At 46.2% G+C, this 14,296-nt stretch overlaps 1 long non-coding RNA gene across 1 annotated transcript in view; it reads left to right on the top strand.

Moving 5' to 3' along the window:
- The window catches only part of LOC125435113, a 14,143-nt gene extending 13,133 nt beyond the window's left edge, over window positions 1–1,010 (top strand). The window contains exon 3 of the long non-coding RNA XR_007244855.1: window positions 981–1,010. This is a non-coding gene — a long non-coding RNA (uncharacterized LOC125435113). The remainder of the gene's footprint in view (window positions 1–980) is intronic.
- Window positions 1,011–14,296: the final 13,286 nt, after the last annotated feature.

The raw sequence follows: 14,296 nt of genomic DNA, 5'->3' as shown, positions 1-14,296 counted from the left end.
CTCCGCCCGCAAAGCGCCGCTCCCCCACCCTACCCCGTCCCACGCAAGTCCCTGCAACCCACCCCACCCAGCCTCATTTCCCACCCAACCCAGCGAAACCCCCCAGACCCGAACTCCCCATGCAGCTTCCTGGCAAGTGGCGATTGGACGGCAGTGGAGCTTCAAACCTAAAAATAAAAAAAGCCCACAGAATGGTCCCCCCACAAAGTTTCCTCACCCAAAGCAGCATCTCCCACTTACCCACAGTAAGTCACTGGGCCTTTCCCCCACTTACGTAAGCCAGCTGCCGGGGAAGAGTAGCGCGGGGTTCATCTCCACCTCCCCACGGCAGGGCGGCCACAGCAGCCGCCTTGGCTGCAAGCCGCCGCTGGAGCCTTTCCCCACTTGGTGCCCGTAAGCCCAGCTGCCGGGCGGGGAGAGTAGCGCTGTTCCTCCTCCTCCTCGGCGGTAGGGCGGCCCACAGCCAGTCAGCCGCCCGCTGCCCTTCAGACGCACCTTTCCCACTTACCGTAAAGAAGCCCAGCGCTGCCATTTGAGGAGAGTAAGCCCGGGGTCTCCTCCCTCTCCACGGCAGGGGAAGTGACTGGCCGCCAGCCCGCCCCCCCCGCTGCCGCTGGGCCTTTCCCCCTGCCACCGTGAAGCCCAGCGGCTACCGCAGGGAGAGTAGCAGCGGGGTTCCCTTCCTCCCCACGGCGGGGCGGCCTGGCAGCGATGGCCCCTCGCTGCCAGCTGGGCCCTTCCCCCCCCATTGCCAGCCCCGTGGCCCAGCGCTGAGCAGAGTGGCGAGGGGTTCCTCCCTCCCTCCCGGCGGCGGCTGCCACGAAGCTACAGTCGGCCGCCCACGCCGGGCTACCCGTGAGCCTTCTCCCCCCTTACCCGTGAAGCCCGGCGCTGCTTGAGGGAGAGTGGCGGGGTTCCCTCCCTCCTCAACGGCAGAGGCGGCCCACCCAAGCGCAGTTACCGCCCAGCTGCCCATGGAGCCTTTCCCCACTTGCCGTAAGCCCCGTGCTGCCCGGGGAGTGGCGGGGTTCCTCCTCCTCCCCGGCAGTAGGCGGCCGCAGCGCCCAGCCGCCACCGCCACTGCAACTGGGCCTTTCCCCCACTCCTATCCGTGGCTCAGCTACTTGGGGAGAGTAGCTGGCGGGGTTCCTCCTCTCCATCCCACGGCGGGGGGGTGGCCCACCTTGGCCGCCTCTGCCGCTGCAGCTGGGCCTCCCCCACTTACCCGTAAGCCCAGCTGCCACTTGAGGAGAGTAGTCACGGGGTTCCTCTTTCCCCTCCCACGGCAGGGGCGTGCAAAGCGCCGGTCGCCCACCGCTGTCCGCTAAAATCGTGCCCCTCAGTGGCCAGCGGCATCCCAGGCGCTCTTCGAGGCGGCAGCCTTTTGACTGACTCCAGCGACAGAGCTGGGGTGTCGTGTGGGAAGCACGCCCTGGGCCCAGCCGCCTAAAGGATGCCGCGTAGGCTGAGAGTTAAGCAGCGGCATGGGGGGGATGGAAGGGGGTGGGAAAAGCCCACTGTTCACAGGCTTCTCCACTCCAGTGGAGAGGCAGGACAGCACAGTAAGGCTGGAAGAAAAAAAAGTGCTGGGGGAAAAAAGAAACAAAGCAGAGAATCCACACATCCCCAATGTTAGAAATGTGGCAAAACAATAGCTTACTTTAACTGAAAAATCAATCCTTCACTTTAACTGAACAACTAACTAAAAACTTTTAATAGAATTTGTGTGAATTCCAACCTGCCTGGGAGTTTCTTACCACAGTGCATAAAAACATGGTTAAAAGTGCCATGGATCCCTCAAAGGAGGATCCGCATGGTTTTCAACTTGGTCACCAAAATCACCACCACCAACATGGCACAAGTCCTTAGACACATGTCCTGAACAAAGCAGTCACACATCCCATGCTTCATGGCCCAACAGTGCCCCAAAACATGGTTAAAAAGCATGGATCCTCAAAAGGGATCCACATGGTTTTTTTTCACTTAGTCACCCAAAAATCACTCACCACATCATGGTACAAGTTCTTAAACACATGTCTGCACAAAGGAGGCACACATCCCATGCTTCATGGCCCAACAGTGCCCCAAAAACATGATCAAAAAGAATGGATCCGCACCGATCCTAATGATTTTTTCTTGGTCACCCCAAAATCACACAAACATCACACAGTAGCACAAAAATCTGTTTAAAAAGCAAGGTTCCTCAAGGATCCTTTGGCCCCTCAACCAAACTGCACCAAACCTAGGGGGGGTATGATCATGAAAGTCTCCAGATGATACCCTGAAATTTTGGTGTCTCTAGCTTTAAAAAAATGTATTGTCGAAGGCTTTAAAAAAAATGGTTTGCGTTTTTCATCCCCCTCCTCGACATTGGGTGATAATGGACCACCTGTTTGTGGGTCCATAACTTGGGCCCCCCTGAACCAAACTGCACCAAACATGGGGTGTATGATCAGAATAGCGTCTGGGAGACACCCTGAAAGTTTGGTGATGATACCTTTAAAAATGCGCCCTCTGCAGGCACCCCAGGAATTCCCCATTGAAAGCAATTGAAAAATTCAATGCAAACCACAGAATCTTAGGCAAAAATCCTGGGGTGCCTGTAGGGGGCGCATTGACCTAAAAGGCTATCAACATGAAAATTGTAGGGTATCTTCAGAATACTGTTCTGATCATGCACTAAGTTTGGTACAGTTTAGTTCAGAGGGCCCATGTTATGGATCCTCAAAGATAGCCCCTATATTCCATTGGCTTCCATTGACAACAATGGAATATGTGGGCCTATCTTTGAGGGTCCATAACTTGGGCCCCCCTGACCCAAACTGCACCAAACTTGGGGTGCATAATCAGAACAGTATTCTGAAGATACCCTGAAATTTTCATGCCAATATCTTAAAAAATGCGCCCCCTGCAGGCCAAAACAGGGAAAAACAGCAAAAAAATAAAAACGAACCCGAGAATCTCGGAAATTCGGGTGTATCCGAGCCTGGCAGGCTCAGATATGGGGGGATCCGACCCCATACATCCGAACTGGACCCGAATCTGAACCGGGGCCGAATTTTTTTCCCATTTACCAACCCTAGCTGTCATTGAGAACAGCTATATTGTGAGCTGCCTCAAGCCCTTCGGGGGTGAGGCGGCCTATAAATCAAACAAACAAATAAATAAATAAATTTATGGATTTTCTGGGGCAAGGATGGGGTCCCTTGGATGCAAAACCTGGTCAATGGATCTGGGGACCCTTGGCGAATGATGCCGTTGGTGCCCCCCCCCACTCAAACATAATGGACTGTCAATCATCTCATTCCAAGGGCTGCAATTTTATTTATGCTCACTTAGGAACACTGTGGGAGTTACTTTTGAGTAGGCATGGTAGACATACATAGGTGAAATGCTGCTTTGGTTCCCTTTCTGCCCTGCCCTCTGGATTTGTGAGGCTGCCTTCTGCCCTCTAACTATTTTGGTACCCTTCCCAACTCTGGTGCCCTGAACAAATGCCTTTATTTGCCAGTTGTATGCACCAGTCCATTTGTACATTCTGTTAAGTACAGCTCCTGGCACATCACTGGGGCTAAAAAAATATGAGTGGATTGCCCTGGTAAAAGTAGGGAAGGGAAAGGAAAGGATGGGGAAAGGAAAATAATACACAGGAAAGGGGAAAGGAAGCGAAAAACAGGGAAGAGGAAAGGTAGGCCAGCTAAGTGGCATAGGAGGTTAAGAGCAGCAGTAGCATAGGAGGTTAAGAGCTCGCGTATCTAATCTGGAGGAACCGGGTTTGATTCCCAGCTCTGCCGCCTGAGCTGTGGAGGCTTATCTGGGGAATTCAGATTAGCCTGTGCACTCCAACACATGCCAGCTGGGTCACCTTGGGCTAGTCACAGCTTCTCTGAGCTCTCTCAGCCCCACCCACCTCACAGGGTGCTTGTTGTGAGGGGGGAAGGGCAAGGAGATTGTAAGCCCCTTTGAGTCTCCTACAGGAGAGAAAGGGGGGATATAAATCCAAACTCTTCTTCTAAATTGGACATTGTTGCAGCCCTCAATTGTAGGTCTGGCAGAAAAGCTCCATTGGCTCTGTTAGAGCCTAGGGGGGAATTTTAGGAGGTTTGCTGTTTTCCATCTGTAGGGGGCACAGTTTTCAAGGTAGAGACACCCAAACTTGCCGCGTGGCTTTAGAAGACTCTCCTGATAAGAGCACCCAAGTATAGTGATGTTTGGTTTAAGGGATCCAGTGCAGTAGCATAGTGCCAAGGGGGCAGGGTAGAGCATGATGCCCCGGGGCGAGCTAGTGTGGGGGCATGGCAGGGGCATTGCAGAGCAGGGGGATGGCCGGGGCAGAGGACACAGGCATGCCCCAGGCACAGTTCCCCCTCGCTCCGCCCCTGGTCCACTGTTATGGGTCCCCAAAGGGGTGGCCTCCATTTCTCATCAGGTTCAGTGTCCACAGTAAGTGGGTAAGAAGGATCACAATTTAGGGCAAATCAATGAAGAGGCTATAGGCATTCTGAAGCTGTTTTATACTGCGTCAGACCACTTGTCAACGTAACCCAGTATTTCGTATTCTGACTGACAGCAACTCTCCAAGATTTCAGGCAAAGGCACTTCCCCTGTCTTTCAAAATAGATGCTTTAAACAGAGTCCTCCTTCCACGTAAAGTGTCGGTTCCACTGTTGAACCACAGGACCTCTTTGTGGTTAAAAAGGTAGTTGTCACCCTGGCTGTGTGTGTGTTTTTTTTTTTTAATCTTACAATGTTAAATTTTATTAAATTTATACCAAAAGCAATGAAAATAACAATAGCATTTCCTATTGTACAGGGATATAATCCAATAATAAAACAATATATAGAATATTAAAACATAAAAACAAAAAATAGAAAAGAAAGAAAAAAAGAGGTATTGGAGAATAAAGTTTAGGGGAAAAATAAAAAGAGCATGAACATTTTTTTTAAAAAAAGTTCATCTTGTTATACAAAAACTGATGTTTAGAATTTCGAGTTTCATCAAAGTCTTCTCCTTCCATGCTTCAACGAGATAGATTCTTTCCTTCGGTCTTTATGCAAAGTATTTCAATTTCTCGTCACTAATTATTATTTACATATAGATGACTGAGTTCATAACATCTTAATACAATAAGTAAATAATGTAAATCCTATGTGCCTTCTATCAACAAATGTACATCTTTGTGTCGTCCTTGCAATGGGCAGATATTATAATTTGATAAGTTATCACAGCATGTCTTATATTCATAAAAATATTTAGGTATTCAGTACAGGATGGTACAAGGGTATAGCGAGCTAATAATTGGACAACTTATTTTAACAAATAAAATCTAGGGAGCAGCAGTGGCGTAGTGGCTAAGAGCAGGTGCACTCTGATCTGGAGGAACCGGGTTTGATTCCCAGCTCTGCTGCTTGAGCTGTGGATGCTTATCCGGGGAATTCAGATAAGCCTGTACACTCCCACACATGCCAGCTGGGTGACCTTGGGCTAGTCACAGCTTTTCGGAGCTCTCTCAGCCCCACCTACCTCACAGGGTATTTGTTGTGAGGGGGGAAGGGCAAGGAGATTGTAAGCCCCTTTGAGTCTCCTACAGGAGAGAAAGGGGGGATATAAATCCAAACTCTTCTTCTTCTTCTACATTATGGCTAAGACCATTTCTGTAGCTATAGTGTTTAATTTTCTCCTTTTTTTGTCACCCTGGCTGTTTTGACCTGGACATTTAAATTCATTTATTCACTTACTTCAGTTATAGTCTGCCTTTCTCCCCGAGACTTAAGGCAGATCACACAGTTGGGCAATGGAGACAAGTACAGTATAATCCATGCAAACAAATGCTGTGAAACCAAACTGCACAATTAAGAACAGTGCACTTCTTCAGACAGTACAGCAGACAGTACAGAGTATACAACAAACGGTGCAGACATACGTCAATAATAGCATCATACTGTCAAGTTGCAACCTACTTATGGCAGTCATAGGACTATGGGGTTTTCAGGGCAAGAGATAAGAAATGTGGGTTTCTAGCGTCTTCCTCTGCATGGTCACCCTGGTTTTTTGCAGCAGTTTCCCGTCCAAATACTAACCCGAGGTTGACCCTACTCCACATCTAAGCTCTGAAGCTAATTACTACAGCCTTGTTTCTTTTACAGAAGTTTTACAGGAATTCCCCTTTTTTCCTGTTCTGAGAATTGAACGTGGTGGTGTTTTTTGGAAAGGTTGGTGTCGTGTAATTTCTACTCACCTTTTTGCAATATATGTCTGTGGGATCAGTCCCTTGGCATTATACACTGTATATTACTGGTATATACACTGTATATTACTGTGGTTCAACAGAGCCCTTAGGGGAAGGGGCGGTATATAAATTTGAAGATAAATAAATATATTGAAGATAAATAGGGGTGCTGTGTGGTTTCCGGGCTGTATGGCCGTGTTCTAGCAGCATTCTTTCCTGACGTTTCGCCTGCATCTGTGGCTGGCATCTTCAGAGGATCTGAAGATAAATAGATGGTTGTTCACTGTATACACACCACTGAAATGAAACAATAGAATCGAGAGCAACGGAACAGCTCCCTGCCCTCCTCTAAGTCACAGCCTTTTAAATACCCAAAGAGAAGAATTGTGTCTCCCCTCAACCTTCCCTTCTCCAGACTGAACATGTCCAAGTCTCTCAGCCTTTCCTTGCAGGGCTTCGTCTCCCAGCCCCTGATCACCTTTGTCACTGTCCTCGTCACATGCTCCATTCTGTTCACATCCTTTTTGAAGTGAGGCCTCCAGAGCTGCGCACAGTATTCCAGGTGCACCCTGACCAATGAGGTGTCGAACAGGACTATGGCTGATTTTTCAGTCACAACAACAACACAACAACACAAGCCTTTATTGGCATTGGTATTGATTTTTCAGTCAAAATGCCCAGTGGTAGATCCGGGAGCATGCTGTCAGGATGGCCACTAATACCAGCTATTACTCTGGGATCCAAAAATTTTAATAACAGGTTCCCATGGTGGTGGGATTCAAACTGTGGCGTAGCGCCAAAGGGGCTGGGCGGGGCACGACAGGGGCGTGGCCGGGCATTCCAGGGGCAGGGCATTCCTGGGCGGGAAACCACAGCCGTTGCGCCTGTCCTTGGGCGGGAAATGAATGCACGCAGGCGCAGGCTGCCACGCACGCCGGTGCACCTCCTGCTAGACTGCTTCAAGTTCTGCACGCTACTGCTGAGAGGAGGGGCGTAACTAAGGCAAAAATCACGTGGCAAAATCACCAATTAGTAACCCCTCTCGGCACACACAAATAATTAGTAAGCTACTCTCGGGAACCTGTGAGAACCTGCTGGATCCCACCTCTGCTCTGGTGCCAGCCCGTCTCCCCCCTTCCCTCTGGTCAGTTAGCCATAGGTCTAACTGGGCTACCATCCTCCCAGGTGTGAAGTGGTTCCTGTCTTTTGTGTTCTTCTCTTTGTTACGATGCTGAAGTCGCGGCGCCTTGGGCCCGGCAGGGGGTCGAAGGCATCAGGGATTTAAGATGTAGCCCATGCTTTGTCCTGCAGAATCGTCGATGCTTCGTTATGCTTTGGTTACCGAATAAAGTCTGCAGTTTGAAAACTACAGCTTCGTGATTTTGGGACTAAAGTCTTACACATGCCTGCTGCAGCGCTTTTTGCCCTGCTGTTGACTCTGCACTGCTCCCCAGCTCTTCGTGGGATTCACAGCAGGGCCAGTGCGTTATGCCCCAAATGTTTCTTCACGAGCCCAGTGCTTCTCCGTTTGCATTGTGAGCTCTTCACAGTGTCTTCCACGCATGCACAGACAACCTCTGTGTTCCCGTGTTTTGATTGGCTGAATTCCCCCTGTTCCTCTCACTCACGTTTCACTATTCTAGTTTTAAATGACTCTGAATAGAAAACAGGTGCTGAAGATTGGCGCCCTCCCCCCCCCCCCGGTCTAAAATCCTTGCGTGTGCAATGGAACCGCCGTCCCACACTCTATCTAAAATCTAAATCTAAAATCCTTGTGTGTGAGAGAAAACCGCCGCCCTCCTGTTTGCGGTGCCTGCACACGCCGCTTTTCTGTCCAAGGTTTCTCCCTCCTTTCTAAAAACTAAGGTTGTTTTTTCCCACTGCAAGGGGGGGGGGATGCCGATTCTCAGCACCTGTCCATTGGTGGGGTGGGCCAGAGTGGCGAGTTGGGGAAAATGACCCCGGTTCTGCTACCGAGGAGTTCTGCACGGCAGCGGAAGCCATCAGAGCAACACAGGGGCATTTCAAAAGAGCCTCAATCTTTGCAGTTCTGGAAATTCACAGAGCAAAGCCAATGCCGCAGGGTGGTGCTGGGGTCAAAAATGTGGCAGACACGCTGCAACACTGGGGGCAGGGCAGAACTCCTGATTGCATCAGGGCATTCCCCGTGCCAACCGAGGAGCAATTTCGCCATGTAAAATCGGCCTGTGACATGTTGCGATTTCGATGTTATGCCCCTGTTGATCCAACTCAAGATCACATCAGTCCTTTTTGCCTCTGCATCACACTGACTGTTCTTATTCAGTGTGCACTCCACCTGTACCCCAAGATCTTGTACACACACACACACTGTTATTCAGAGGTAACTCCTTTGGGGAAGCCATCCTGCATGCATTCTTCTCACTTTTGTGACCCAGATACAGCGCTGGGTACTGACTTGAGCCAGATGTAATGTTTTTTCCCCTGCACTTTTGCAAGGCCGGATTGAGAAAAGCCCTCTACTACATAGAGTATGCCCCTTCTGTCCCACCATGGTGGAAACATTGGACCACATTTTATGTTATTGCCCAAAATATAACCCACAGAGGGAAGCTTTATTACTACCGATAATGGGAAATGTGCCTTCCAAAATATCAATCCCAAAATTGCTAAACAGTAATGATCCTTTTACACTTGGAAGAATAGCCAATTACTTGCTGCAAGTCATGTCCTCAAGAGGTATGTAAAATACGCAAGTATTAAAATTATATTTAAATGTGAAATACTCTATACCTCTGGTACTCCTGGGTTATTATAGAAGGTGTATACAAGGAGCTCATTGTTATTTATTGCATTTTAATGGAAATTTAATGAATATATACCATTTATAGATCTTGGGGAAGGTTATACCTTTTTAGTAAATAGGCTGTGAATAATGAACGGCTAGAAATATCTTAATCCTGCCTTTTAAGTGTAGTTGTACTATATCTGTTCACAATTCCGTGTACAATGGAATGGTCAAAATTTTTTAATCTATATTATATTTTTATAAAGGAAGTGTGATTTTAGAATGTAAAATTACTCATAGACGGAATGTACGACTCTTTTAAATTTAATAACGGTCTATATTCACGCTTGTATACCTTATGCCAATAAAGGTCTACTGTGATTGTGATTGTGATTGTGACCCAGATGTAGAACTCTGCTGAACTACATCTTGATGAACTGCATCTTGTTCATATCTGCCCACTTTTCCAGTGTGTTCACATCTCACTGAATTCTATATCTTCCTGGGTGTTCACTGCTCCTCCCAATTGGGTGTCTTCCCCATGTGCTCTGAATGTGCCTGCCTGCTTTCTAGTAGGATATCAACTGAAGATGGCTTGGAAGTTGAACTCTGTATTCCAGAGATTCCATACAGTTGCTTTGGAGATGTCAGGCAAATGCAGAACAAATGTTGAATTCAATAGGGCACTTTAAGTGCAGGAATTGTGCTGCATGAGTGTAAAAGATTCTGGAGGACTTTTCAAGAGAACTGACACTATTGTTTGTAACTCGCCAAATGTAGTTTATTTGATTTTCCATAACTCAGATTTAATTGTATTGGAAAAAGTGAGAATCAAGATGAGGATTTTGCAGCATGCTTTAAGGATCCAGATGAGAGGAGCACCACCGGTGAATCACTTTCTCCAGCAACATTTACCAGATTTTCTGTGTTATGTGAACTTAGCATCTGTGGATAAACAAGGGACACATGAAACAGTGAGAAGAGATTACAACAGTTGGAAGCCTACTTTGTATTTATATTAAAATAGCGGGCCCGGCCACGCATTGCTGTGGCTGAGTCTGGTGAAGTGGAAAAGAAAGAAAAGGGGAAGCGAATGTTTCGAACATGGGTCATTGCACAATGCTTGCAAGGGAGGGGAGGGGCAAGGGGCCCCTCGCTCCCCTCCCTCTCTCCCATTCCCTTGCATGGCAACCCAGCCGGTCCCTCCCTAACATTCCCCTTCCTCTGCTAGGGTGGGTGGGCCATGTGCAGGTGGCTGGTCCTGTCCCTTTCACTCCCTTCCCTTGCAGGCAAATTATCTAGCGTAAAACACGCTGGGAGGCATGAGCTATGTTCAAATTTCAGAGAGTTTGGTCCAGCAAACCCCCAGACCCTCACTCCGCACCTTCCCCTTCCTCCCGTTAGGAGTGGGTGGAGCCCATGTTCAAAGATGGCTCCACCCCATCCCTTTCACTCCAGATGGCAGTGGTTTTCAAGGAAGGCATGGTTGTTTCCCTTGTATCAGAGGGTGTTGCTTTGACGGCCAGCAGATGGCACTGTTGCGGAACAGAACTGTGGTTCCAACTGTCACAGGTGTGGCATGTACACAATAACTGGCACAGTTGTGACATGTACACAACAGGAGGTGTGGAAACAGTATGGAAACCTAAGCATCTCTTGCGAATGCATAAGCGTTGTGTGAAAATTTTAAAGCAATCGGTCCAGTAGTTTGGGAGATTACCTGTCAGCAGAAAAATGCACTGATATCTATCTATCTATCTATCTATCTATCTATCTATCTATCTATCTATCTATCTATCTATCTATCTATCTATCTATCTATCTATCTATCTATCTATCTATCTATCTATCTATCTATCTATATCTATATCTATATCTATATCTATATCTATATCTATATATCTATATATCTATATCTATATATCTATATCTATATCTCTATCTCTATCGCTATCTATCTATCTATCTATCTATCTATCTATCTATCTATCTATCTATCTATCTATCTATCTATCTATCTATCTATCTATATCTATATCTATATCTATATCTATATCTATATCTATATCTATCTCTCTATCTCTCTATCTCTCTATCTCTCTATCTATCTATCTATCTGTCTAGATAGAGAGATAGAGAGATAGAGAGATAGAGATAGAGATAGAGATAGAGATAGAGATAGAGATAGATAGATATAGATAGATAGATAGATAGATAGATAGATAGATAGATAGATAGATAGATAGATAGATAGATAGATAGATAGATAGATAGATAGATAGATAGATATAGATAGATAGATAGATAGATAGATAGATAGATAGATAGATAGATAGATAGATAGATAGATAGATAGATAGATAGATAGATAGATAGAGATAGAGATAGAGATAGATATAGAGATAGATACATAGATACATAGATAGATAGATAGATAGATAGAGATAGAGATAGATAGAGATAGAGATAGATAGATAGATAGATAGATAGATAGATAGATAGATAGATAGATAGATAGATAGATAGATAGATAGATAGATAGATAGATAGATAGATAGATAGATAGATAGATAGATAGATAGATAGATAGATAGATAGATAGATAGATAGATAGATATGGCAGACAAATGCAAGTCTGAAGATGTACAGAGGGCCCAAGGGGATCTGGCACGAGCAAGGAATCATTTGCTTGTGATTTTGGTGGAGAAAACACAACTCCTGTCATATTTATGGTAGCATGAATATAATAACTTGTGTTTACTGAGGAAAAACAAACTCTACACTTCTCCATCAACCACATTCACTAGCCCAGTTGCCACAAAAGCCACTAAGAAGTTTATATACTAGCCTGCCAGCCCTGGGCCCTATTTAAAGCAAGAGTCAGCAGGGTGTAGACATTAATCATGGCACACTCTGATCTGGAGAAGTGGGTTTGATTCCCTACCCCTCCACATGACTGGCAGACTTTTATCTGGTGAACTGGATTTGTTTCCCGGCCCTACACCTGAAGTCTGCTGGGTGACCTTGAGCTAGTCACAGTCTTCTCAGAACTCTCTCAGCCCCACATGCCTCACAAGTTGTCTGTTGTGAGGAGAGGAAGGGGTAGAGTTCATAAGTCGCGTAGAGACTCCTCACAGGAGCGAAAGGCAGGCTATAAATCCAAACTTTTCATCTCTTCAACTAAAACCACCCCTGAGGTAATTCACCACGGCATTCCTCTCCTCACAACAGACAACTTCCTCTCCTCACAACAGACAACTTGTGAGGCATGTACAGAGGCTTTCCTGCCCTTCCTTGGTAAGGCTTTTCTCCCTCCAGATCTTGTCTGCAGTTCTATAAAACTAGGAGGAACACGGGAAATTAAAATGTAAACTCTGCAAGTTTATTTTTCTGGGAAGGGAAATACATTCTAGATGTTCAACACTTTAAACAACTGTCAACCATTTGCAATGGCTGTGAGTCAAGATTACAGTTTCTTACAGCAATAAATAATTTGTGTCAAAGCAAAGAGAGTGCCAGTAACTGGCCGTTGCTTTTCAATGAAAATGAAGGGAATTTCCCCCTCCAGTTTCTTTACTTTCCCGACATCTTCCCCTCAATTGTACTTTTATGGACTACAGCATATTGTGTAGCATTCTCTACACTTAAGGGAGAATGCCAATAGTGTGACTCAGTCTAAGTTAGCACACTGATCCAGTCTTCTTCTTTTTGAAGAGGCTCTGAAATGGAGTGCAATCTCTAACTTGTCTAGGCAACAATTAAGCCCTATCCCCCTAGAAATAAACTGCCTTTTTCAATTCGCTCACTTCTCATCCCCTCTACCTCTTGAGAGTTCTAGACGTCTTGATAGATCATTGTTGAGATCTTTGCCTTGCCAACAGGGTTCAAAAGGTGGAAAAGGACAAAAGGTGATGGACTTGTCTTTGTATGTCACAAGGGGTAAGATGTAGCATGGTTACTCTGTATCTTTATCTATTTCTCTTTTCCAAAGAGCTCAAGTAGAATGTTTTCCACTGATCTTAGCAGTTAGGCTACTGTGCATGTTACAAAAGGCTAACCTTTTGGTTAGCCCTTCCAGTGCCTTCATTCCAGAGGGTACAAGCAAAGTGTTGACAACTACAAGCAAAAAGGCAAAGGAAAAGGTTATGTGCTAATTTCTATTTTTTAAATAGCAAATTGTAAATATTTTTATGGTTTCCTTGGAATTCCCCTCATTTCATTACTTTGGAACTTTTATGATTTTATTCCATGCTTTACTATCAATTCTATGGCCATTCCACACAGATCCCTGAAAACATTTGGAAAACATTTTCTATTTCCCTATTTGTCCGCACTCATCTCCTCAAAAAGATTCCTGGCTGCTATTTTGTGATTCTTCTAGAGTTTTTTGTTTAGTTCTCTGTGAATTTGATGCTATGTTACTTCAAAGCCTTGTGCTGATTCTCATAGGTTGTGTACATGAGGCTTCAAATATTCGATCCCACCCAGTAGTGGGATCCAAAAATTTTAGTAACAGGTTCCCATGGTGGTGGGATTCAAACTGTGGCATAGTGCCAATGGGGCGGGGCGGGGCATTCTGGGGGCGGGGCGGGGCATTCCAGGGGCGGGGCATTCCTGGGCGGGACTATGACAAGGACGAAGCCGCTGCGCCGGTCCTTGGGCGGGAAACGAATGCACGCAGGCGCAGGCTGCCACACACGCCGGTGACCTCCTGCTAGACTGCTTCAAGTTCTGTGTGCTACTGCTGAGAGGAGGGGCGTAACTAAGGCAAAAATCACGTGGCAAAATCACCAATTAGTAACCCCCTCTCAGCACACACAAAAAATTAGTAACCTACTTTTGGGGACCTGTGAGAACCTTCTGGATCCCACCTCTGATCCCACCCCCAAATTCTAAAAATGACAAAAATAGACGAGCCAATGGAGTGAACTCAGAAAATAGTGCTGAGGAGGAAGACCAGGGACTGCAGAGCGGTGTGAGAAATATTTTAACGACATCCGCACAGCAAGTGAAAACACTTCCACAAAAGAATCATTAAAGTGAAAGCATTTTCACAAAAGAATCACTAAAGAGGAGAATTCATGTAATTATTTCCACGGCACGGTGTGAAAAACCAACCCATGTAGACTGATATCAAGACAAAAACTCCAGTCATCTCCCCCCCACAAAAAAACAGAATCGAAACTCTAGCAGCTCTTGTGTGAGGAAATGGCTTTTTCCGCTTGAGATTTGAACATGTCTCTTTATGTTTAAGAAAGCAGAATGTGCCTTAAACCTCACCCACATTCTAAGACCACTC

The sequence above is a fragment of the Sphaerodactylus townsendi genome, linkage group LG06 (assembly GCF_021028975.2).
Source record: "Sphaerodactylus townsendi isolate TG3544 linkage group LG06, MPM_Stown_v2.3, whole genome shotgun sequence".
NCBI lineage: Eukaryota > Metazoa > Chordata > Lepidosauria > Squamata > Sphaerodactylidae > Sphaerodactylus > Sphaerodactylus townsendi.
The sequence above is the reverse complement of the archived record's forward strand: the minus strand, read 5'-3'. Positions and strand labels throughout refer to the sequence as shown.